Source organism: Temnothorax americanus, unplaced genomic scaffold (genome assembly GCF_048541705.1).
Source record: "Temnothorax americanus isolate GAGA-0224 unplaced genomic scaffold, ASM4854170v1 Scaffold31, whole genome shotgun sequence".
NCBI classification, from domain to species: domain Eukaryota; kingdom Metazoa; phylum Arthropoda; class Insecta; order Hymenoptera; family Formicidae; genus Temnothorax; species Temnothorax americanus.
The window spans coordinates 1,722,553-1,748,937 of NW_027509453.1; the positions used below are offsets into that span (position 1 = coordinate 1,722,553).

Below are 26,385 nucleotides of genomic sequence, written 5' to 3' on the forward strand. Positions count from 1 at the left end.
GATCACGTGACAAGTTGAAGAGAATGTTTGCAAAGATGAAATTGAGAACCTGAAGGACATATGAGATTAAAGCGACCCTATTCTTCCAACCATGTCGGCCATTTTCCGACGGCACGCGATGAAACGAAATGTACACTCGTTTAGAATATCACTGCGCAGAAACTGCATTAGAATTAGAAATCTCATACATTTGCTATTATTTGGCGAGTTATATAGTAATTTTAAGTTGCGTGTGGAATTTTATCTTCGTATAAATAAATAAATAAAGATTAAAGCTCTTTCTTGAGTACAAAACACAATATAACAAGGTAAATGAGAGCTGACGCCGTTGTTAAATTGGAGCGATAATTACAGAGTTTTTAGAAAATGTAATATATATAAATAATTAGACAAACGTTTCGGCCACATATTTGGATCCTCTTCAGTGTGTACAATTAAGAATGCAGTTTGGAACCGTAGTCCGCAGCGCAGCGATATAACATGTGGATGCCAGTTTCGAAACAATGTGACCGTTACATTATTGTAACTTGGGCGCTTAAACACGTAACATCGTATCAAAAATTCCACTCGCCATAATTATGGCAATATGCGATCAGAAAGATGTAGTTTTCGATAGATATAAACTGTCAGGCAACGGTCACATTGTTTTGAAACTGGCATTTACATGTAATATCGCTGCGCTACGGACTACGGTTCCAAACCGCATTCTTAATTTTATATACACTGAAGAGAGTCCAAATATGTGACCGAAACGTTTGTCTAATTACTTATATATTACATTTTTTAAAAACTCTGTAATTATCGCTCGGACAACGGCTTCTCATTTACCTTATTATATTGTTTTTTTTTATCTTTGTATATCTCGTTATAATGAAGTAAAACCCTTCCGGATATACATATATATATTGCTCAACAATTTATCCCGCTGTGCGACTCGCTCCAGATCCGAAGAATAAAATTACCATACCCACGTGGTCGTTAAATTCAAGACAGTTGAATGCACGCCGCGTAAATATTAATTAGTGGGTTTCTTTGTCTTACGGCAAGCCATTGTCATGGAAATAATCCTTTTTTTTGCGTAATTTGCGGTGCGATTCGTTTCTGGTTTCGCCGGTGGGTCTGATATACATAGCCCCGCAGACACTGGAACGTCCACAAAGGACGACAATGCTTATTGTCGTGCCCGGAGGAGAATCTTAAGTTCTCAAAGGCGACAAGTGTACAATTAAGTCATTAGGGGCACTTCCGGGAACTTGGACCGTGCAAGTTTTCGCACGGAGAATGGACCTAAGCGGCCGTTAAACGATTTGCAAATTGCAATTTCTACGCGTTTTCACCTTTCAACGCGGGTCGACCGCGGACGGCGGGGAGCTTACGTCTTCCAAATTACGAGAAAAAAAATCAGAAACTATAATAAGAAATAATTTTAAAAACTTCTATTAAAGCAATATCCTTAGACTAAATTCTTGGCAATATCAACTGTCACTTTTTTATTATTTACGATCTTTTTCTAAGAGATTTAAGGCACGTGACATTTTCATTTAGCCTTAAAATAGGCTCTTTTAAACCGGCAATTGCTTGTTACGTCAACGTCAATTTCAAATTGAAATGCAAATAAATAGATTACGCAAAACGAGTCGATCATGCTAATAGGCGAACGGAGAAAGGCACCAGGGGCCAGGGCGAAGCGTAACGGCCTCAGCACGCCGACGAGGTGGAGAAGGTTGAGAGGGTGGCCCGAGGGTGGTGGCTGGCTGGTTGGTAGAGAGTTCGTTCGATTCGATATTCATCTCGAGATTCAATTCAATTTCCCCGCAGCTATCCCGCTCTCCCGGGCGTCGCAGCGCGTCGAGAATCGCGACTCGCGCGATGAAGGGGGGTGGCAGAGGAGGAAGAGGAGAGAAGGTGGTTGGTGTTGGTGGAAAATAGGAAAGCGGGCGGCCGGGTGTAGTGCTGGATGCAGGGTGCAGCATTGAAAACCACCGTCAGCCATCCTCCCATGCCACCCCCTCAGCCGTCTCCTCCTCTCCCCCGTTCTCCTTCTTCCTCTCACGCCTCGCCATCTCGAAGAGGAGATAAAACAAGCTGGTGCACAGAGGCAGACCCTTATACCGCCGACCCCCGCCGCCGACGCCCTTCTGCCAACCCCCATTCCCCCCGCGTCGTCGCGCAACCCGTTTCCAACCTTCTCCCCCGATCCACCCCCTCCCCCCCGACACGCTCGCGATGGCAGAAGGTACTACGCCGTCTCGAGAAACTCTCCCGTCGAGGGAGGTTTTGGGGTGGCGCGGGTCGGTCGGGTGGGTGGTTTGGGTAGGAACGGGGGCTGAAGGGGGTGGAAACTGTTTTCCATTCGGTCTTACTGTACTAACTGTACCTAACCTACGCTCGTATCATTAATTATCTAAATTGAAGCTGCCACAGCGCACCCGAGTGTCTTACATCGAAATTCTCAAAGGAGCTCTCCGTACTCTCTCTCTCTCTCTCTCTTCTTCATCTCTCTCATTCCCTCCGCGCGTCTCCCCTCCCCATGTCTTACCCCCGTCTCTCTGTCGCTGCTCCGCGCGTATCTCGGATGGAAAATGGCGGATGCTCGCGGGTAGAATAAGGCTGCGTCTCTTCTGCGAATTAGAGTACGCCGTGCTCTCGATATCGGCGTTGAAGATCGGCGAACGAGCGCGAGACACAAGTGCGAAACCCTCGAGAATATCTGGAGATGAAAGCGATATATGTGTTTCGTTCCGATAGAAGGACTAGTTTGTTACTGGGAAATATACGCCAGGCCATCAAGATAATTAATTATTTTGACTCACACGTTACATTTACTTTGAACGCTAGAAATCTGCTACATTTTCTTGGAAGGATATTTTTGTATAAATTTGACAAAAAAGATATCCCACTTAATCCTTCGGTCTTTTAAATGTTATATATTATTTTACATACTTCGTAGTCATTTTTTATTAGAAAGATAATAATTCTCGTATTTACATGTATGCACGCGCGAAATAGAGACAGCGTCCATCGAACTTTTGGAAGCCGAAGATACAGAGCAAACATAAATTTAACATAGGTCTTAACCCCAACTTTGGTTTCCCCGTATTCATATAACTTGCTGAGCCAGGCGTACCTCATAACTCTCTGGTCGATCCCTGAAAATAAATATTTCCAAACCTCGGAGGGTGAAGGGATCGGCGACCGGACAGGCAGAGAAACGAGGGGATTTCTCAGGTCGTCTCATATCGACGTATTTTAGGCGTTTTCCCCGGGATCGTCTTGCCCAAACCTAGACGGAGGGTCTAGGTACGACTCTGTGTGCGTGTGTGTGTTCGAGTGCGAAAGCACGTGTGTGTGCGTGAGCCTCTGTATGGGTGCGCACGAATCTCCCTCTTTCAACCGGCGGAGTCTCTACACCTCCTCCCCGTTCGCCCTCGCTCTGCCCTCTCAACCCTCGACTTCCCCGCGACTAGTGAGTAACGATTTTCCTCCATCTTACCCCGATTCCGGAACACACCCTTGGGGCACCGCGTCTCCCCCCTCCCCCTCTCTTTGGAGCATCACCGACGGCCTCCTTCCATCGGTGCCACCCTTATTCCGGCAAACTGACGCTTTCACGTGAGACGAAACCGAATGGAGATACGATAGAAAGAAAATTCTCATATAGAAGTTTGTCTAGCTTTTTTAGAGTCTCAAAGTCTTTTCGAAGTTTAGACCGAAAGCAATGCAGGTCCACTGTATTTTATGCCTGCTATAGTCGTTGATACGCAAGATATAATTTTGAAGTGTCAATTTAGCTAGAGTCTATTCAAAGTGCATTTGTTGGCGAATATCCTGTAGATCATGATGACGTATCTGTCGTGGGTGAAAGATTGCGACGTAATAATTAGCATTCACATTATTTAGGGATGCGTTGTCACCCAATGAGATTGGCATTAATATCAATTTAAATGTTGAAATTTATGTTGGTGCACTCAGGTCGCAGTTATGTAATGGCAATTGTGGTTTAAATTGGAGGGGAGGACGTATAAACTCGTGTTACCGCGCGGCACGCATATATCCTCTCGTCTTTCCGCGGTGACTTGACCCAGCGGCGTCGGTAGGATGAGGCGAGAAGGCTAGGCGGGTGGAAAATGAGGAAAAAAGCCGGGATTCGTCGGTAGAAAACGAAAAGTCACACCCACCGGGTACGTGGAGACATCAACGCCCGGTGCAACGACTGGCATTCTTTTTCACGAGCTTTTCCACGGCTTTGCAGCATTTCGTCAGCAGAAAGAGCAGCTTTTATGCGGAATGACTGCGCCTGGCGTGTCGCTCTCCTTTCAATTATTTTACGCGTGACTTGGTTTTAATTTGAATTTATTCTCTACAGAAGCGTTTGCAATTTTTTGCCATCGCATTTTTTGCCATTTTACTATCGCGTAACATTCGTTATAATAATTTCACGTATAACCGAAGAAAAACTTGCAGCCTTAAGCTATATCTCAGCCTAGCTCAAGCTTCTCAAAGACGCGCGATATTACAGTCGCATCTGAAATTTGCGCCTGATAACAAATTAATGTTGCCAGCGTCAAGAGGGATCCGAGAACTCGGTAGACTTTCGGGTGACGTTGCCTCGTCAGAGACGCTACCGCTGGAAGAGAGTGACGCAAAGGGTTGGTACATCATCATGCCGAAGGGCAGGGGGCGGGGGACGGGTGGAGACGCGAACATAATCCAGGATCTCGTCTCGAGACAACCGGCAAACGAGGGTGGATGCACGTAAATACATAGGCACGTCATCGTCGATGCGTGCGTGTGCTCTCCTTTTCCGACTCCGGCACGTTGCGCGCAAGAGTACCCCGGAAGCGAGAGAAGGACTTCTCTCGTTCCCTCTCTCTCTCTTCTTCTAAACGCGGAATGTCTCTCAGCCACGAAAAGCGGCCGCGTCTCTGCTGATTACACGGGACGAGTCTCGTGAGTGGTGCCTTGCCTGTTAGACTTGAAGCTTCCTTGGCAGTGGGGCTATATTCGGTCTTAGCACACTTCCAAAGACCTTGCCTCCACATCGTTGAATAGCGAGGACGAGAGTAACGCGATGTCGGCGAGGTAGAAGAGACGAAGGGAACCGGGTCGGCGTGCCGCTGATCTTCTTCTCTCCCTCTCTCTCTCTCTCTCTCTCTCTCTCTCTCTTTCTCCTACGCCCTTCTCGTTTCATTGTGCAGTCACTGGTAGAAACTCGAAGATGCGCCTTCGAAATTAACGTAATGAACATGGTCGTACGCCGAAACGAGTGATCGCCTAATGCGATCGCGGGACTTCGAGTTTGCGCCGATGGCTGGACGGCGATTAATTACGGACGTTGATCTAGATTGCGAAAGCGTGAAGTTGCTGGAGTTGGATAGGAATTTCATGATTATCATTGTAATTATATGATTACGCAGTTCTAATCAACACGCTCGCCAAAGATTAGTACCACCAATCGAATGATGGTGCACCTATACATATAAATCTGAGAGTCTTAACGATCTTTCCTATATGATTAATCTTTAGCTCCTAAAATATTAAATACGTCACAAGGTAATGTATATTTCATTAAAATAAGACGCTCCTCCCAGTCTTTGATCCGGTCTTAACGTCTTAACGTCAATTTCTTGGAAACGGGCTATGTTCGGTCTTAGCCAGCAGTTCTTCGACGACGGCTGGATAAGGATCCGTTCTGTCTGCTAAGAAGGAGCGGGAACGGAGCGGGGGTGAAGGAAGAGAGCGCTGGAATAGGTAAGTCTGTTGGTTGGCCTCTCATGTTTCTCATTTCATTGTACAGAAACCTCCCTTAGAGAAACCCAAAGGCGCACGTACATGTGGATGGTACGTCGGGAGGGAGGACGGGTTGCGGGGGTGGGTTGCGATCCCCCCCCCGCGAGAAGGTGGCTGGCTGGAAAGGAGGATGAAACGTCGGATGGAAGGTAGTCTCCGCGCTCTTGGATCTCATACATACATTAACGTCGCTTGTCAGACGTACCGAGCCACCCTGTAAGACTTAAGATACTGCTCCGAGAAAGGGGGAAGTTGCCTGCTTGTGCCACCCTCTCCTCCGTCTCTCTCTCTCTCTCTCTTTCTCTTTCTCTCTCTCTATCTTTCCGTCCCGTTTGCGCAGATTCCTCTCTGCCGGATCTCTCTGCACCTTGCCTCTCCGTAGTCGTTACTAAAACCACCCACTATCTTGGGAACACCCGCTTTGTTTCCTCGAAAATGGCTGCCGCGGGCTCGGATTCCATTTGCATCTGATTATACGTTTTACGCAATCCCAAACGTGGAAATAATTCCTCGTCGCACGCCTGCTTGTGCCAGCGCGAAGATTGTTTGCATGCGCGCGTTTGCCGACGCGGAAGCTGATTTACGGAGTAGGCGAAGCGATGTAAACTGTGATATGACGTCCGGTATGTCGTCAGCTCTCGTCTGATTTATAAATTATCTGCAGAAATAGGTCGCAGGTATTAAAAATAGTAATCTGTAGCGGCATTCATCTGGCCGCTTATAATAATCTATCACTTTATTATACGAACATAACATTAAGTGAAAAAATATTTATCGCGCGATCTTAAATAAGAAAAATGAATTGATAACTTTAATTACTAAATGGTGAAAAAAAACTCTGAATTTTGTTATACCTGTCAAGATATTTGCAATATTAAAAAACGGAAGACATAAGAGAGTCGCTGGAAGAAATCACGTAGGGATTCGTTGATTCGAGATCGAAGAAAGATGGTAGCGGCACAAAAGGGGGGCCGCGAGGCAAGCGGGAAGGGTGAGCTCAGGTTTACAGTGCAGCATAATATAAGAGCAGTTTGTGTTGAGGAGCACGTAGTGGTGTGCTGCACGCGTCTCTCCCTCGCCAGCCCCCGCCGCCCCCCCAAGACGCCCAGGCGGGATCTCTGATTGGTCGACATTATTCAAAATGGCGTCTTCGCCACATAAGATCCGTTTTATTAGCATACCGGGAAAGGAGACGTCGCCGGTGCTCCTGATGACTCGCGAAAAATTTCACCGCAACGCCGCGACCGCGAACGGGATCACCCCGCGACTTTCGGCGGGACGCAGACTCAGCGGCGGGACGTCGCGATCGATCTGCGAACGATTGCGAGTCGCCGGACGTGACCTTGAGGATCGTAGGGAGGATTTTGCCTCGCTCCGGTGGACAACACTTTCCAAATGAGGGTTTTAAGCCGCTACCTCTTCCTACGAGGGCGGCGAGGGAGAACGGCGGCGAAGGAGAGCCATGCCATCATAATGTTAGCTCTTCGGGAGACTCGAATGTTCGTAGGGAAACTTTCATTACCGCGTCAGAGTTATATATTTATCGTTATATCGTTATGTAGCTCTCGTACTGCTGCCTACTGGCGCGAGGATTCGTCGATATTAGATATCGCATGCAGATTACGCCCTAAGAAAATCTCATTAGTCCGCTCTCTCGTCTTCGACATATATCCACTTGCGAGACATGGATAACGAAATAAATTAAATGTTGCGTAGCTTCCGATCTGTTAGACGATCGTGCTATTTCGCACGCATGCTTTTCTTCCACGTCGGACATTCGACAAAGCGCGTTCTCACCGCCGAAAGAAGCGGCCGTCTTTTATTACTTTTATTTCGAGGAGACGGGATACGAAAAAGCGTATCGTCCCGCGAAGAGACAAGCTACAAGAAACGATCTGCTTGCGCGCGGAACTCGACCAACTCGTCCTGAATGCTGCTCGCTGGTTGGACAAGTAAACGCGCGGTTATTGTACTCATTGTCGCAGACTCGAGGCGATATCCTGTAAGACCTCCGCCGTGGCGGACCACCGGGTCTCGTGATAAACCTGTTTACCGTTGTCCCATTTCGGCGGGAACGAAAAGTCACTTTTCAGGATCATGGGCCTTCGAAACTGATCGCAACAAGTTCGCTCAGATAAAAATAAGTCTCGCGGTATTGTCCGGAAGACGGCAACTAAATTAATTCATTCGGAGTCGTGGGAATGTATGTCTAATTAAATCTCGAGTCAGAATTAATCAAAGAAATTACCAACTATCGGGATGACAATGCAATTTTCTTCGATCTTGTCAACTTTGATAAGTTGAGATGATTTTCAAAAGTCATTGCAAAGAAACTAATTATTTATAACAAATATCATAATTTCCGGTAAATAACTATCACGTCATGTTTAGATAAACTTTCAACATTTTTTTTTTCTAAAGAAAAATAAACAAAATTACAAAAAAATTATTGTATAATCGGGTTACCAACAAGTATCGTTTAAGTCGGCGTTAACTGATATAAAAAAAAAATATGAGAGAGATCTTTAATGCGTATCCTGAAAAGTTGCGACAGCCGGGGACTCGTTCGGAACCAGTAATACTGGCGAAGAAGTTTCCAGGAGAGCACACGCGGCACTTTCCCACCGCTGACCAGTGGTCAAGCAACATCAGAGAACCTTAAACTGGCACGTACCGTGGACAGTGAGGGAACGGGTAGAAATAGTTGCCGGAGGTATCGAGCTTTGCGGAAGCGATCCCTCGTGGGATTGTATCCAAGATAGCCAGATTGAAGCCGGCCAAGAAAAGAAAATCGCGACCGGTTCAAAAGGGAGAATATCGCATGCGATATTTTTCTTTTCACATATTCTATCATCTGGAAGTGTAACTTGTGAATGGCAAAATTAATGTAACTCGTAATTTGAGCGGATTATTTATAGCGTTCTCGCGGACTCGTAACTTTAATCTTTTCCGAATTTTTCAATCAATTCGTAATTTGTTATAATTTCCACGCGATACCTCGCGACGATATAGCACAATTTTTACTTTGAACACAATTGACGTTTATCTTTCGCAAATCTTCCTATAGTGGCAAACGCATTTGCAGAATACGGACGGATTGTCACAGTCGTGTTACAGCCCGAAAATCCCATTCGGACATTACGGAAGTTCGAGATGCCCGTGCGCTCTAGAACAACAAACTCTAATTACCGTAATTAATCCCGTTTAACTCGGTAAATCGGATTTTTCAGTTAGTACTGCAACTACGCTGTGAAGGCAGCAAATCCCGGGGTCGCTCCATGCCGGCTGTACAGAAATGCAAGAGATAATTAAGTAGCCTCGTCCAAAGGACGAGCTAAAGGAAGTCCGCGTATAAGAAGATAAATGTCGCGAAAAATAATTGCTCGTTCGTAATTTCTTTTTTCGAGATTCTTTTTAAAGTATTTGAAATAATGATTCTTCGATCTTCTTATATAATTCCATTTTTATATGCGTCTTTTCCTTTTTACTTCGCAAGATCAGATACTTGCAAAAGGATTTCAATTGAGATCGAAATAAGAAGATAATTTCAATCGCGAACGAGAAGATGATAGAAGGATAAAACATGTTCTTTCTTTTATGAGATCTTAATGTATCGAGATGAGAGGTACATGTGGAGTCGGCAAGCTTGCCGTCTTATCTTTAATTAATCTGCCAAGGCTGACATTAAGCCTCTATACGCTCGTTCGCGACCAGCCGCGAATCCATTAAGGAGCGGCGATGTCAGTTAGCGATCGTGGATTCTTCCCACGTTACCATCATAATCCATCTCGGCAACTACTTCGCTAACTACCTCGACTTGCCCGGGGTGGGTTCTTTCAGGTAGCAGCGACGATCATCCGTGTGATGCTCCGTCGAGAGAAACCGGGCGGGGGAGTGCAGAAGAGGTCGGGGGGAAGGAAGGGGGTGAGAGGAGGATGGGTGGCGGCTGCTTTCGGGGCACATTAACGTCAATTTCCATCCAGGCTCTCCGAGAACTTACTTGCAGTCCAAGTTCCTCGCAACTAAGACTGCCGCCTCTCGCGTAGTCGCGGAGGGAGCGAAAGAGAAGGACGACGGGGACAGAAGGGGGAGAGAAGATGCTGCAGTATGCTCTTCTCCGGTATTATTAATGTTACGAGACACGTGAACGCGCGATAGAGGAACAGAGGAACGTCGGTGGAAGGTTCGGGCGCGGGCGGATGGTGGCGGAGGCGGTGGTGGCGGGGCGGATAAGGCGGATTTAGGAAGAGAGGTAAGGCGAGATACATACGGGGACGGCGAATGGTGGAAGAGGCGGACACACGCGAAGGAACGATAGGAAGGTGCGCGCATGGGGCCCCCGCGCGTTACTCCCTTTCTCCTTTAGCTTGGTTCTCTTCGCTAATTGTCTCGAAGGTGACTGCCGGCGCTACCCCCGCGGCTAACAACGTCGCGGGGGCGAGATCTCGCCGGCAGACAATCGCGATTCGCGATGCAAAAATGCGCAGACAGCTATTAGATACGATTAGAAATATGACGAGTTTGAATTAAACCCGAAGCTTCTGCGGTCGTTACTAGACGGGGAACGCTTGGTATTGAAGTCGAGCGTTCTCGAAGATGGCTTAACGCTGCTTCTCCCCGAAAATTCAGAAAGTAAACTATGCCGAGATTTCATGGTAATAATGAAACGTTTCCCAGGTAGCAAGGTGACGTCTAATTGACGTCCAAAGACGTCTCTAGATGTCAATTAGACGTCATTAAGACGTAATTTGACGTCACCCTGCTACTGGGGGTGTAATAAAAAAGCTCAGATGAAAAGGAAAGATATCTTGAAAAATGTTATTACTATAATTTTTAGTAATGCTAGAAAATTATATAAAAATTTCAGAAAATATTTATAAGGGTTTACAAGTTACAAAATTCTTGTGTTTAATTCTATCTTAGAGCGATATATATATATATATATATATATATATAAGAATAAATCTTAAATAAATATATGTTTATATATGGTTTTAGAATTAAAAATAATTTTATGTTTAGGAAAAATTTCTTAAAAAATTATATATAAAAGTTGCATTAAATAATGAACCATATACTGTTTAATCAATGGGTACATGTTTCCAATGTGAATTAAGAAATGTGTCTGACTTGTAAAATTTGTTAAGTTAAATAAATGACAAAACTTTCCTACAAAAACCAGCCGGAACGAGTTGAAGAGGATGTAGAAGCAGTCCGCGTGCCAGGAGAGGAGACTCTAACTTATCGATTACTCGGGGTCGCCTTTCGCGACGGCAACGGCGTACCATTGGCCCCTTAAAGGTTCCTGAAAAGCGAAGAAAAGCGCCCGGGCCGGGCCAATGGCCGTGGCGCGCGCATACCACCCTCGCTCTCGTCGCCTTTTTCCCGTAGATTTTTCCGCGCTGTCGCACCTCTAAGAAAGCCACCGACAGCGAATCGTGGCGGCGCAAAATCCAGCGAAACCACCGTCATTGGCGGAGCCGCAGCGTCTTGACGCCGCCCATCGAGGAACCTGGCACCCGGGAAAACAGAGCTCGCGTTTGTTCCCTCTCTCTTCCTGGATTTTCCCGCCTCTCTCGAGCGCGCCTCTCGTTTTCGTTTTCTCTCTCTCGCTATACCGCCGCCGCTTCCACCACCCCCCGTCTTCTTCTCCTTCTTCGTCCTCCGCGCGTTCTCTCCCCGGCTCCACCTAGAACCGCTCTCTTCTTATCTCGCTTCTACCTCGGCTTCCCTTCTCCGACGAGACGACGACGTCGTCGTCGCTGCCGCCGTCGCGCGCGCGCTTCTCGCCCTCTTTCTCTACTTTCAACCCTGCCCTCCCTGCTCTTTTGTTCTCCCCCGACTGCTTTCCTTCCTCTTCTTCGGTGTCGGTTTCGCTGGAGCCCTCGGCGCGCCCCGATCATCCCCCATATGCGCATCATCCGAGACGATCTCCTCTTCTCCTCTCCTTCTCCCCGCCTCCGTCTTGCCACTTGCTACCCTGACTGTCTGCGTTACGAGGCACGGCATACGGCGACCTGGAAGGAACCCCGCGCCCATCAGGGAAAAGCCGTGCGAAGCCAAGGAAGAAGAGGAGAAGGAAGAGAGGGACGGTAGCCCCGAACGTCAGATATTAGATTTTACAAGGAGCGTGCTGGGATTTTAGAGGGGTCACAGGGCGGGTGGACCGGCGGGTAGAGATGGAGGGAACCGGTCCGCGCTGGATCCGCGCTTCCCTACGTCGGGGGTGGGATAAATATTAATTATGTTTCTAAGGGCCGCCCGCGGCTACGTGTGTACTGGTTATACTTCCTCATGCTCTATCCCGGGTCTTACGTCTCCGGGAATTTGCGGGCGCGTCTTCGCGGGACTAGCTTTCTTATTGATCGTCGGTATGGCTGTTCCTATCTGGCTGTTTCTACTGGTCCCGCGGGTTTGTGGATTCTTCGGCAAATTTTACAATTGAATTTTCCACCGCGAAGATTTTACCGCGCAGTTTTCTCATTGGCAACATCGTTTACCGTTAAAAATAGGCCAACGTTTTCTTATTTCTTTCCTCGTTACATTGTAATAATATTAAAGAAAACCGCAATCTTTTTTTCTTATTATTTAAATAAACATTTCTAAATAAGCAAAAAGGGTATTTAGATCGAACACGGTCATCGTTTTATCAATGAATTTCTTTTTTTACCTCCGTCCGTTTACTAGACATGCTATTTGCTGGCCAATTGTGCGCTATTGAATCAAACGCGGCAAAGTTTTATTAAATACCATAGACGCGTGAAGTGTCAACGTGGAAAAAACACTTCGTCGACTCGACGTGCATTCGCGACGCTGCTCTATCTCCCCGCGTTAAATTGATTCGCATTATTAAAAGCAGCCGTGAATTGGCCGTGAAAGTTTTTCAATTTCCCCGGCACTGTCTCCGCCGGTAAATTGCACTGATAAATTGCACAATACGACGCGGTTCGGAGAAAATCGCATTCAAAACTACGCGCGTCCCTGTGTCTAGACGCAACTGTGCATCGTGGATTAGTTGTGTGTTTCATCCAGAAACGTATAATAAGTGCTTTCTAGATGAGTGATTAAAGCGCGATATAACAGCTTTTTTTATTTTCATTACGATGACGTTTTAACGGGATACAATGGGTCGAAGATAATCATCAAATAATTGCTTTTAGATTTATATTGATTTTGATTTTTAAAAAAGAATTGTTGATATATATAATGTTTCTCTTTTTAGATATTTATCTGTTCTCTATATTATTAGTAGTTGTGCAAATTAAACTTTTAACAAACAATTTTTTAATTAATTTGTGATAAATCATTCTTTGACATGATATGGTGTCGTGGTTCTTGAAAATGTATTTTTAAAAGGTTTCGGAAAAAATTACTACTTTTATTTGAGATTCGCGATTTACCATTGCACGTGACATGAGCTTCAAGCTTTTCACGCGACTTTTTTCATGTCAGACGGCTGGTCGCGCCTGTCCAAGTCATTAAACTGACCGCATCTCGCCGGCGGCATTTGAAGAAGGGTCGATTTATCGAATTTGCGGAATAATTACGTGGGGATGTAAACTGCGCGGCGCCGATCTCGGCATGATCTCGTAGGTACGCGTAACCGATGATCATGGTCGATTATCCTTGGAGTCGTTCGCCGCTCGTCGGGTAACGAAGCAAATCACCCCGACTCGTTGGAAACAACCCTTCGGGGGACAGAGTTCAGGGGTAGTTGGTTCGAAACCTGGCTGAAATAGGTAGTGCTGCCGCGCGGTGGCAGTGTCGAAAACTGAGCCCGTCTAGACACCCCCTTGCAATTTAATCCTTTATTTATCCAAATCGTCTTATCGCCTTTCGAACAGTTATGACATGGACCCGCATAAAAATTTTACAGCAACTTACGAATATCAGAATACATAAAAAAGTTATTATACGATTAATTGTAAAGTTTATAAAAACCTTATACGGCTCTGATTAATTGTCTTCACTCTCTATTTAATTTCTGTCTTGCAAAGAGACAACCAACTCTTGACCCCTTGAATTTTGCTAAATTTTTAATATGCTAATTATTGCGCATTGGACAGAGTTATTGTATCTTGTATTAGTGAATGGAGTGTATTGTAACATATTAAAAATTCAGCAAAATTCAAAGAGTCAAGGGGGTTGACTCTCCCCTTGTTAGTCTCATATATGTTTGTCATTAATATAGAATCAGTAAGTATAAAAGTGAAATAAATCAAAAGAAATTTTATAATATAAAGATGAATAACAAAAGATTTAATTACAGTCAGATTTCATTCAATATACAAAGTTTATTAAAACGCTTATATCTTTGTCATAAGTAAAACGAGACCTTTATTTTACTCGGTTCATTTTCTTGTATATAATAAACAGGATACATAGTATTACATATAGTTACAGAGGGTACGGTTTAAACAAAGACAGAATTTTGCTTATGTACCACGATTATATTACGCTACCGTCTTGCGGTGATGCTGAATCTGAAACTCCGTTACTCGGTGAGACGCGATCGATCGACTTGTCGGTTGATCGCGACATCGATGCATCCCATGATAGGGCATTAGATCGTCTGGCTGAGGTCGGCTATTAGCCGCAAATGACGTACTTAGGTGGCCGGCGATCTCTCCCAGTGATTTGATCGGATGCGGGATTCCTTCAACAATGATTCGGACAATGATTCTGGCTTGAGAGCCGCGAGACCACGCGAGAGCGAGCGGCAAGGGGGATGGCACGGCCCCTTCTTCGTTCACCCTATTGATTTTCCATTCGGAACAGCTTCGGCACTCTCGAGGCGCCAAACGTCGGCGCGAAATGCCCGACCGATTGACCGACACATTCGATTGCCAATCGACACGCACCGGTCGATCCACCGGTGACAATGATTGAGACACCTGTGATTCATTCGCAGGCGAACGATCGACCTGCTATGGGATCGCTGTTAGTCGCGATTACGTATGCGCTTCCTATTCTGAATTGTTCTGTGTTTAAATAAATAAAATAATAGAAAATAATATAATAAATGTTATGAAAAATATAAAATATGTAGGAAATAATATAACAATACGATTTTTTCGAAATTGCAAAAGCTAACGAAACACTTAATAAAACATTTATTTTGGTCACCGTTTTGATTTTTGTCACCGTTTTCATTATGGAGCGATAAATATAAAGATATGCGATAAAGTTTTATGTTAAATTGAAAGCGCCACGGATTGTTATAAAAAGTTAAAGAAAATTTGGTGGTTATGATTTATCATGTACTCAGGTTTTTTGATAGTATCCGGCGCTTTCAGTTTGAGAATTTATGGCTAAAAAGGAACTACGATATTACTCACCAGACCTTTCCATTTGTAACACAAGAAGCATCATTTTTTTTAATTATTCGAATCAATTGAAAAAGCGGTGACGCGGAGAGCATAAACAGTCTCACTTCAAACGATTATGCCAAATATTACGGAAACACTATTGGCAGTGATATGTAGGTGCTGGTGGGTCATATCTTGAAAGAAATTATTATAATTTAGTCACAAATGTATAATAAAAGGTTTTATCGATTTAATCTCATTACTTTTCTCTCTGACACACCTCGTACATATAATCATTTTTTACTCAATTCACGTGTGCTGCAGAAAGATTCACCAAATAAAATGCTACTAATAATTGAGAACAGTTTATAAAAATATTTAAGACCATATCACAGTTATTTTTAATTAATCCGCAAACTGTTGAATTCTGCAATAATTTTTATCACAAGAAATATATGTGATATTAAATTACAATTTCAAATCACCTTTGGTTCACACTTTCACTGATATAATATTTTATACGTATTAAAAGTTTTTAAATGTCTTTTCAGACAATGTAAAATTGGAAAAAATATTTCCAATTTTCATTACTCAAGTATAAACATACATCGCATTCCTAAAAGAATACTGTCATGACTCAAAAAACTCTTCAATTTTGAGTTAAGCTCATAAAAAGTATGCCTAAAATATTACCTACATACTATAATGATGTGTGAAATCTGCTGCACGGGGCAGAAATATCATTATTCTTTTAAACCGGTTATGTTGCGGTCGCTGGATGAATAGTGTCATAAGCGAATTGACAAGTGAATCGCAGTAGACCTCTTCACAAGAAGCAATATAGGTTTCATTACAACAAAATATCGTGATTGTGATTGCGCCAATTATGATACAATTCAAAAAATTGAATTAATCTTGTTTTTTTTCTCTGAAAATTGTAAATTTTTGAGTTGTGACAGTATTCTTTCAGGGGTGCGATATCTATGCAATCTCTTCTCAAAAATTGTTTATTGAATTCTAGAAAAGAGAATTCAAATCGTATTCGAATTCTTCACTTGAATCACGACTTCAAATGCGACGAATATGTCACGAATAGTAAATTAATTCTCAAAACCCAAATGTGAAATCGTGTCACGTTTGAAAACTAAGTTTAACTAAATTCCTTAGCAGAATTGCAAATATAAATTAGCAAAGTTAGAGTTTAGAGTTCTCATTTCTTTACACGTTTTTCTTTATGAAGATTCTTTTCCAACATCTTCTTTGCGCCTCTCTCGGAGGAGCGTATGTTAAAATGAGTGTCGATGTTATAATTAACGGGGTAATCTCTATACGATCCAGATAGTTCGCGGTATATTCTGGCGGTAATTAGCCGTACTGTTTGATTTGGACGACGATGGAAGAGGCTCGCGTGGCTCTGATTGGATGAAGCCGGCGTAGGTTCGTCTTCACTTTCCGAAAGGAAAGAACAGCCCGGGGCCTCTGGCTCCGGGAAATGACGAGAAGACGAGATGAGACAAGACGGGACCCGCGAGTTAGGAACGACGAAGTCGTTGAGTTCGGATAAGGTGGGACGGAACGAGGGAGAAGAGACGACGAGATGAGATGAGAAACAGCAATGTCGCAATGAGATATTGCCAGTATGCGAAGGCGCACAAAGCTACAGGATCTGTCTCGGCGCCTTGTAATAACACTGTGCGTTAAGCTATCAGAGGACTCGCAGTATGATGATTAGCTTTAAAAAACTATTTTCGTTGTTACTGCGCTATAATAATATTCACGTTCTATGACTATCAAATACATGCAACAGATACGTGTATGCATTCGCTAAATTTTTATAGAAAAGAAACGTTAAAAAAAAAAAACATTTTAAATTTTTTAACGTGTTAATAATAAATAAAAAAATATCTCTAATATGTCGAATTCATATGATTAGGTATGTACATTGGGCACAAAACTTTTCCGATGCCACATATTCGCTCTATCTCAGTGCAATGAAATCGTCATATTCGATCGCTCTATTATTGTAGCACAACTTGTGTATTTGACGAACAAAAACTGTTCTCACATAGTGCCATTGTAATACGTACTTAGACAAGCGAAACAAACTGGATGATATCGAAGATAAATTTTATTGAGTTGAAACCTTTGAAAGTTTTTTCATCATTTGATGACACCAAGTAATATCGCGGAATTAAAAACAGTAAACCAAAAGACGTTCGTTAAATGACTTATCAGAAGTGCGATGGTGAAATTGAGAGTACATTAAGTTAAATAGAAAAAGAAAAGCCAAAAGTAAAAAGTTTTAATATCCTGAATAATTACTTGTATAAGGATACAAATAATTCAGGACACTTTTGAAATAAAGTCACTGTTAGTGCACATCTGCCGAATAAATTGCGACGACAGATGATACATTGTAATAAATTGAATGTAAGGAAAATAGGATTTTTTAGGTACATTTTTTAGATAAGCGTTTTATTTCTAAATTTTTGGCTTTAATAGTTTAAAGAAGTAAATTATACATACACACAGCCATTACATATATGAATATATTAAATAATATATTACATAAGAAACATATTTAAATATGTTTGTACAAAAGTATATATTTTCACGTTTCAATTATATTGGTTTTAATGTTGTTGTTTTTTTATATCAAGATATCTGAATCTTGCAGTCACTGTATATCTTTTTGACAATCAATGTTGTATTATCAACAGAAAGTTTATATGTTGTATAGTTTTTATTGTCTCTAATATACATATCTGCACGTCCGGGGCGGATTTTCCGCGAGGTATGAAGATAGGGAAGAGGGTGGAAAAGCAAAAGGAAAGGAAGGTGCCCACGGTGCTTGGGGGGTGACACGGGGTGCAAGATGTAAGACGAAGGAGGCGTGGTCTCGGCATTGATCCAGAACCCCCACTCCCGTGCTTAAAAGTACAGCCCTGGCTGCTCCGCTCTGTGCTCACCCCCGTCGACCTGTAAGAAACCGGCAAGAAATGAATATTCATGAGCCATCAGTCCCGCCGGCTCTATCTTCCTGATTCGGTCACCGGCGAAAAAACACCCTATCTCTAATAACTTAGAACGATATTAAATATTATGATTATAATTTCGTATTAAGTTGATCGGAAAAAAATGTATATTCCCTAACTGTATATTTTATTGCGCGAATTGTCAATTTGCATGGAAAAGAATTACATAAAATTTCGTTCATTTAGCAATCTTATTTGAAAAAGATTTATTGAAGATAAAATAGAGAAATAAGAAATTTGTATATCAAACATGAATTAAACAAGAAGAGAGAGAAAGAGGCAGAGAGAACAAACGTTTTAAAAAATAATGATTGTGTAATTGCAGTTTATTTCTTAATTAAAAAAAATTACTTTAAATGCTAATTAATATATCTTGATTTAATAACTTTGATCGTCTCGGGATCCGAAATTGTCAAGTAGATTCTCTAAACTCTGCTCTCAACGCGTGCTTGAATTAATTGTGATAATTCTATTTCTATTTACTCTCGCAGGATATTGCTTTATCTAATTGCTAGCGATACGCGAGCGAGGGGGAAAATGCCGGTAGTCGTAACGGATTGATCGTCAATCTCGACGATGGCAGAATACACCAAGTATCGAAACGAAATTCGATTAACAATACAAATTATTTTTAATGTACAAATTATATAATAATGTTTCATTATAGACGTCTGACAACTGCGTTAGAAATGTCCGGGCACTGCAAATCGTTTTCCAAAAACAAACTTCCTTTTATACATTTAATTGAAAAATATCACAGTAATATATATGTATACGTACGGGATGTATCCGGGAATGACAGACCTACGCTGCAGAGATATGTTGTGTTCTGTTCGAGCCTCGCGTTGCATATCTAAATCGCGCAGATACTTACAGAGAGAGACAATAGGACGGGGTTCATCGCATGAATATTTCATTGCTGGTCACTGACCAGATATAAATAATCTGAAAGTTTCGGAGCTCGAATAAAATTTTCAACGTCCTATTTCAACGTTCTATTCAAGTCAGGTATGTAAAATTGCGAGCGGGGAAGGGGGAGCGATTCTCCCCGAATGCATCTCGCATCGCGAGCAAAAACACAGCATCCGCGGCCCTCACCTGTGGCTACCCACGTGCGTTTATCCTCACCGCGAACGATATTATTTTATCCAATTGCGCAACGTTTCCGAAAGGATACGTCTGAGAGGAAGCGAGGGGGTTGGTATAAGGGTGGTTTGGTCGCGACGTTGGCGGATTGGTAGCCGGCTACGACGACGTTCCCGGAGAGTACGTTACCGGGAGTTTGTTCTAACTTGCAGTCGGTGGCAGTTCTCCTCAAACAGGCTAGATTATGCTCCACATCTCTCCGCTTTCGTTCTCCCGGACGGGCTCGCGCGCAAATTCGCGAATTCGCGATGCGCGCGCGACTGCACTCGCGCGCGTTTGTTTGATCTAACTTCGCTCTCCAAGCTCTCAATCTCGCTGATTGTGAAAGAAGCGCGGCCGGGGAGAGCCTGCCAGCGAGACGACGATCCCGTAGTTTCTAGTCTTACGAGGGTGCGAGAGACGAGGATCGTCGCGACAAAAGCTGCTTCGCGTTGAATACTCCAGAGCTTGACGATCGAGATGGATCGATCGACTCTCGCTGCTGCGGTTGTTGATAATGCATTCTACGTCTGATGGAGCTTCTTGCTGCAATCTGCATAGTTGCGTCGCGTCGTTATGTATACGGAAAACTTACGTATATTTTCTTAGAAAAACATATTTATTCATGAGGGACGTAAGAAAGAAATTCATCAGAACAATATATTCCGGATAGATAATAAACTGATAGCGAGCTGTAAAGAGTACTTTTAAATATTCTTTCATAGATTTTGATTTCCAAGACGTAACCGCGGCAAAGCCTTCGTCTTAAATTGTCGGACGATACGCGCCGCATTAAACCCGAAATGGTCCGGGCTCTGATTTACGAAGCTGTTAACGTATCCGATAAAATACAGCCTTCGGTTTTATTGCGCCCATTCAGCACCATTTTGGAGAACGTGGATTTCTCTCGTCGAAACATTTCTCCCCGTTACTCTTACTTACCTAGCCACTATGTCTTCCCGTTTCTCGGCGCAGTAATTTCAATTGGCTCGCAAGGCGCTCTGCACAATTTATCCATTTACATATATAAGCCGATTCTTCTTTTTTCACCGGTTATTTTAAACAGGGTAACACGAGCTAAGTCTCACCTTCCGCAATTTAATTTGCTTTGATCGCACTTGCTTGGATCCGACAGACGAGATTACCTTCGTGAATAATATATCAGGATAATAATACGGGGATCCTTCTGCCTCGTAGGAAACAATGGTGACAATAAACTATACCATTTTCAATCTTTTTTCGCATTAGTATATTTTTCCCGGCTGATTCGTTTTTTTCGTTGCAATTTTTTTAAAACACGTTTAGTTTGCGCGCAATTTAAAAAATTCTGCGAAACGAAACTGTCCAATTGTCACAGATCGTGATATTTTTATCCTTCACGCCGACGGTATTTTGAGTTTCGAGCATCCCTCCCCGAGGACAACAACTCATAGACCTGAGTGTCACGATCCTTTAAAATATTTAGAGAAGGTAGTCCACGCGCGGGGAAGGAGAAGCGGGCGGGTAGAGAGAGGCGGAGGAGAGACTCATCCAAGTTGGCAACTTTCGGTCGTATTAGCTTTTGTATATATATTACCTCATTTGCGAGAGGAAAGCTTATACTTCTACCCCCTGTAGACACTGTATAGATATACCATGCACTCTCTCACACCTCACCCCACCTACCTCCACAATATACTCGTACACGTGCTTCGGCTATATTCCGCCGTCAGTGTGACACTTCGCGCGACGAATCGTCTATCCAAAAAGTTTCCGCAACCTCGACGAGTTATGCGCCATCGTGACGCTCGGAAGATGCGAAGAAATCAAATGTCGCGATTGTTGAACTTAGTTTTACCCGTTCGAAATATTACCTTAATTAATCAAATAAAGAAAGATCGTTGCGAGGAGAAAAAATATAATTTCTTTATATTTCTGCAAAAGATCTGACGACGTGTGATAACGTCATCAATATTATTGCCAATGTACTGAAATTTTATTCATGAAATTATTTCGAAGTAAATGCGATCTTGACTGTTTTTGTCGAATAGGCAGGCTTTATATTTGTTACATCTCATCCTTTTATCAATAATATTAGTATCTACTTTTCGTCATTTATTGACAACACGAAACCGACTACGAAGACGAGTAAGACAAACTCATCATCTTTCACATCATCAATGTGAAAGACGGTTTAGTATATAATTTCTAATGCTCTTGAAAGTCTATTCTCGAGTCTCAAGTTTCGCGTAAGCAATTACTCCGCTCCTCAGCTACACAGAAAAAAATAAGTTTCAAATCAAAATATTATATACTCGTAATATATATGCAACAATCTATAATCTTCTTATAAAAATTTCAATTCTTTTTTCTTGATTAGACTATATAAAATGACTTTATTCAAGCAAGTTTTCTTTGCTTAACGCAATATAATCTCATTCAAGATTTCTGTGTTGAAACTAAAGCTATTTTCAAATCAAGAATACTTTTTTTTTCTGTGTAAGTATAAAATCTTAATTGATTCTTACTAAAAATGAAAACGTAAATGTACACGTTTCTTTGATCATTTTTTATTTTCTACGCAAACTGATATCCCTAATTTTATGACCCCCGAGGCGAGCCTCGGAGGAACGTAATGGCGCGGCGCGAAAGAACAGATTCATGAGGGAGGAGGGCGCGAGGCGACGATGCAGGTATACCCTCGACGCGGGAAAACAGACATTTAACCTAAAATAACACACGGACAATGAATACAAAACATACGTCAACACGAGCCGTAACCTTCCTCACTTCCGTTGCGCCACCGTTCGTCGTCGTATCATCCCGGCGCTGCAGCGCTGTTCCGATTTTAGCTCGCGCTCGCGCTCGCGCCTGTGACGTCCGGATGAGCCCGGCATAAAAATAGAGAATAGGAAGCGGAAAGCGCGATGGAAAGAGAACGAGCGAGAGAAAACGGCGCGGAGAGGCCGGAGAGTGGAGGGAGGGAAAAGAGGGAGGCGTATAGAAAAGCGACGAAGGGTGCGAAAAGCATCGGCGGCGCATCGCCTTCGAGCAAGTATCGCCCGGCTGTCAAATGGTAGGTAGGGTTGGCGGAGAAGGAAGGTACCCTACGCGCGAAGGTTAGGTCGGAATATAGTTTAAGCTAGACGAATGGGCTGGTGGGTGGTTCTGGAGGCAGAAGAGTGAGCCGAGGCGGGTAGTTTTGCCTGGGTACCGCCGCACCACCGTCACCCCTTCGCCCGACCGCCGGTTTCCCGCCGTGCCCCCGTCCCCCCGCCAGCCCTCTGGAGGCACCCCCGGTTACTACTCCACCACCTTCTCCACCTCCTCGACGACGCCATACCCTCGTTCATAATATCCTGCACGTCAGACTTTGAAAACTCCAACAATTTCCTCCTGCCGCCTGGTTGGAGAGCAAAGAGGGGAGGGGAACGCGGCGCGCGGGCGCGCGCGGGGAGGGAAGGGGATGGCCGGGGCTCAGGGGGTTGGTTCTACCCGCCGCGTGGAGATGGTTCCAGGTTGCTGATGCTGGTGCCGCTCTCTCTTCGTGTGGCGTGTATAGTAGTAGCGGTAGTAGTAGTAGTAGTAGCAAGTAGTAATAGTAGTAGTAGTAACGGTGGTAGTGAAGGTGGCGGTGGTGGTGGCGAACCGACGGTGCGAGGGAGACGAGTTTCGAGTTTATATAAAGTTCGGGCCACATCAATAATTATAAGTAGAGAGCCGAGGCAAGATGGCGCACCCGACTGGCAAACCCCATCCCCTCGCATGCCAACCAAGTCATTATTCAAGGCATCCTTACTTCCACCCGCCTGCCCGTCCGATTGATCCTTGGTGTCGTCTTGGGGAACGATCGACGCTTTTCTCGAAGAAGAGCAGAAGATCACCTCTTTGATCCTCAATGCTCCATGTCGCATTCTGACTTCCATATTAATATCTCACGTTATATTACATTAAATTTCGTTCCAGGTGTACTAATCACTTTTATAAAGAATGACAAAATAAATAAATCTTGCACATGACTGTTGCGTATTTAAAATTTTTTTTATATAATAACTCTTTAATTATCTTTCTATTCATTTCATTTCTTTACCAAGAAAGTTAAGATCTCGTTAGTTTGTAATAAGGTAACAATAATTCTCAATTATACTTTGTATATGCGATAAATTAATCGTATTAACGCCAAGATATAATTTTTAGAAAAATATTATTTTGACGAAAATTCTGCCTCTTTCTTCAGAAACGTAATGAAGAGTAGGATTATTAAGGGAAGGCTGGCGAAGAGGAAAAACACGAGGGGCCGAGGCGGTAGGGAAGGGCGGCTGGTTTCCGGCAAAGATGACGGTTGATTAATGTTGAGGGTAGTTTCTTACTCACACCTAGCCCGGCGGGATAGTCGGTTACAATGGCGAGCGGCGCCTTAGATAAAGCGTCGAAATAATACTGCGCGCGAAGCAAGATAGCTGATTCTATCTAAAATTTAATATTCTTCTCACCGGTACGTACCTCATTTTTTACACGAAATTAATAACGTACAAAATCTTACACATTTTGACAGAAACAACGTTCTCACTCAGCAAAAGTTAAATTAACGCGGAGCGCTCACGTTCGCCCGCTCACATCCCTTTTAATTAGAAAAGGTTTAACTGGCGATGTTGAAAAAACAAGTACACGGAATGCACGGACATTTACACAGGAGTCAAACACATCGGGATATCGGGATCCACCCCGGCAAATATTTTACTTTCGCGAACTGAGCCGGCGGATCTCAACCGGTAGTTTCGTTTGACTGCGCGAAGCAATATTTTTCAGCCGCGGATCCCGATCTCCTCGTGCGGTCCGGCCGGCTACGCGGGCCACGTACACGTGCAAAATACTCGCACGCGCGCGCGCGCGCACACACACATGCACACGGCCGGTGCACATACACGCGCGAGCACTTGGCGTGGGATCGGTTCGAATCTGTTCCTAACGTAGTTTTCAGTTGAAACGCAGATCTGGTGTTGCCCTAACTCGGCCGGGGAAACTCAGAAATCTAATGCCAGGAGGACACACGGGCTGTACCAGCCCGACGTTAACTTTTAATGCACGGGATTAGTGCCGCGGGTGCACGCGGGGACCCCGGCCAAACTTTGCGCTAATTTGTTCGTCTATTAATCTCGCACTTCCTATCTGCCCGCGCCGGCCGAAAGAAGCCGGAGCTGCACACGAAGAAAACTCACCGCAACGCTAAGCACGTGCGGGTAATAAATCTTTCTACCGAAAAAATCTACTTATTTATTAAATACGATTATTTGCTTTTATATATATATATATATATATATATATATATATAGCCTTTAGTGATCATAATTTTTAAGTGAACATGTAATTTATTTATAGATAAAGATTAATATATAAAAATCTTTAATGGTCGTTAAAAAATTGTCAATTTTTATAAAAATAGTTTTTTATGTGTCGGAAAATATTTCCAATGCAAACGTCAGTCCAATCTTTCAAACAATCTGTGTTAAATTTTTTGCAATTTGGTCATTATCATTAATATGTAATAATTTGTGATATGATGTATAAATTACGTACTCGTTCTTTTATATTTGACCACACCTATATATTAATTAAAGTGTTTTTATACACGTTTTACAAAATAACGAAGAATAAATGCGGAGAGGTGAAACGTTTAAATACGAAATCTGGGTCGCAGCAGCCGCTCGGCGAGATTTCTCGTAGCGAAGTATAAGGCAAGGGTAAACGAGGAGTGTAAAAAGCGAGAAAAAAGTCGAGAGTAACGCGCCGCAGAAGGGAAGCGAAAAGAGGAGGAAGAGGCCGCGCGCTCAATTTACCGGTCGTGTAAAAAAGGAACGCGGAAAAAGACGGGAAACAGCTTAACGGGGTTAAAACCACCCCTTCGGGGGCTTGGAGGTAGGAGGTAGGAGGTAAAAAAGCTAAGCGGCATTTTATAGACCCAACAAGCGGCCCACGTATACCTACCTACGCGGGTGCCAACCCCGTTTTTACACCCTCGTTGGAAATTAGAGGCTTTTTGTGCTAAATATACCCCTGTCCCTTTCCTCCTCTCTCTCTCTCTCTCTCTCTCTCTCTCTCTCTCTCGCTCTCTCCCTTTCTCTCACACACAGCACGCCGCGCGCCAGTGAATCTCATATTAATTTTAACTCCACGCGAACCTGACCGCTTTTCGAATTACTCGCCTACAATCTTTTTAATCTTTCTATTAAGTACGCGAGAAGAAGAACACAGAAAAAGAGTAATTTATAATGCACTTTTTTGCAGTAACATTGTTTCATTTGTAATATGATGTTTAGACTGGTCATCTGTATTCTACCGCATTGAAATTCGATATTTATATGTGCTGTATCATATGAGATTAAACTTGCATTAAGTTAATGTAACGCGACCTTTTGAGCAATAATCCGCTTTTTGCTAAAGCGAATGGAATTATCTCCAGATTATTTTTAAAACTGATATTAATTTTAATCCAAGCTTCTCATATTTGCGTAATTGCACAAATTATGACAGATACTTTTTTCAAGGACTTTCTTAGAGTTTGATTTTTAGAAATTGTGACAAATTTTTTTTTTTATATATAAAATCGAGTGTTGAAGTTTATAACATGCGAGAGAAAATTGTAAAAGCAGCTCGACCAGGTAGCAACGGAGATTTGAGAGTCTTTTCCGTGGTCTAAGTGAAAATAAAACGCTCGGCCAACCGGCCAAGAGGGTGTGAAACGAGGGTGGCATTTCTCTCACATAAATTAGCCGTTGGGGGCAAAATGCAAAACATCCGTTCAAGCCGCAGTTCAACACAGGCGAGATTGGTCACGTTGTGGCTTTGTCTCGCCTGATTCGCCCGCAGGTGGGTTCACTCTAGTCACCCGCTCTTGATCTTTAGACTGACATAATTGTATACAATTTAGAAAATAAGCGCTTCGTACTAAAGGTACTGTCCTTTCCGTTGTTATATCTTGTCATCAAAAATGACATTTGCCTCGAGAAATTTTTTTTACTCCCACTCGGACGATATCTTATCATTTCTTATTTCTTTTTGAAGATATTTTAAAAATATAAATATATGATATTTCTGTCTTGAATTATGTCTTTTAAATCACGGTTAGACCACATGGAAAATTTCCGTAT

The 26,385-nt window shown here is 43.2% G+C and overlaps 2 long non-coding RNA genes across 12 annotated transcripts in view; one reads left to right on the forward strand and one right to left on the reverse strand.

The window, feature by feature from the left end:
- The window catches only part of LOC143901042 (uncharacterized), a 258,202-nt gene that overhangs the window by 22,754 nt on the left and 209,063 nt on the right, over positions 1-26,385 (reverse strand). For 4 of the 11 annotated variants that reach the window (XR_013257948.1, XR_013257947.1, XR_013257945.1 and 1 more), the window contains exon 4: positions 17,596-18,077. The exons of 4 other annotated variants lie outside the window; for them this stretch is intronic. This is a non-coding gene — a long non-coding RNA (uncharacterized LOC143901042). Of the gene's footprint in view, positions 1-17,595; positions 18,078-26,385 lie in introns of those variants that run through there. 3 more of the 11 variants (XR_013257943.1, XR_013257942.1, XR_013257946.1) reach the window with 1 other exon arrangement.
- Positions 1-26,385, forward strand: part of LOC143901046 (uncharacterized) — a 71,644-nt gene that overhangs the window by 14,246 nt on the left and 31,013 nt on the right. The window lies entirely within an intron of this gene.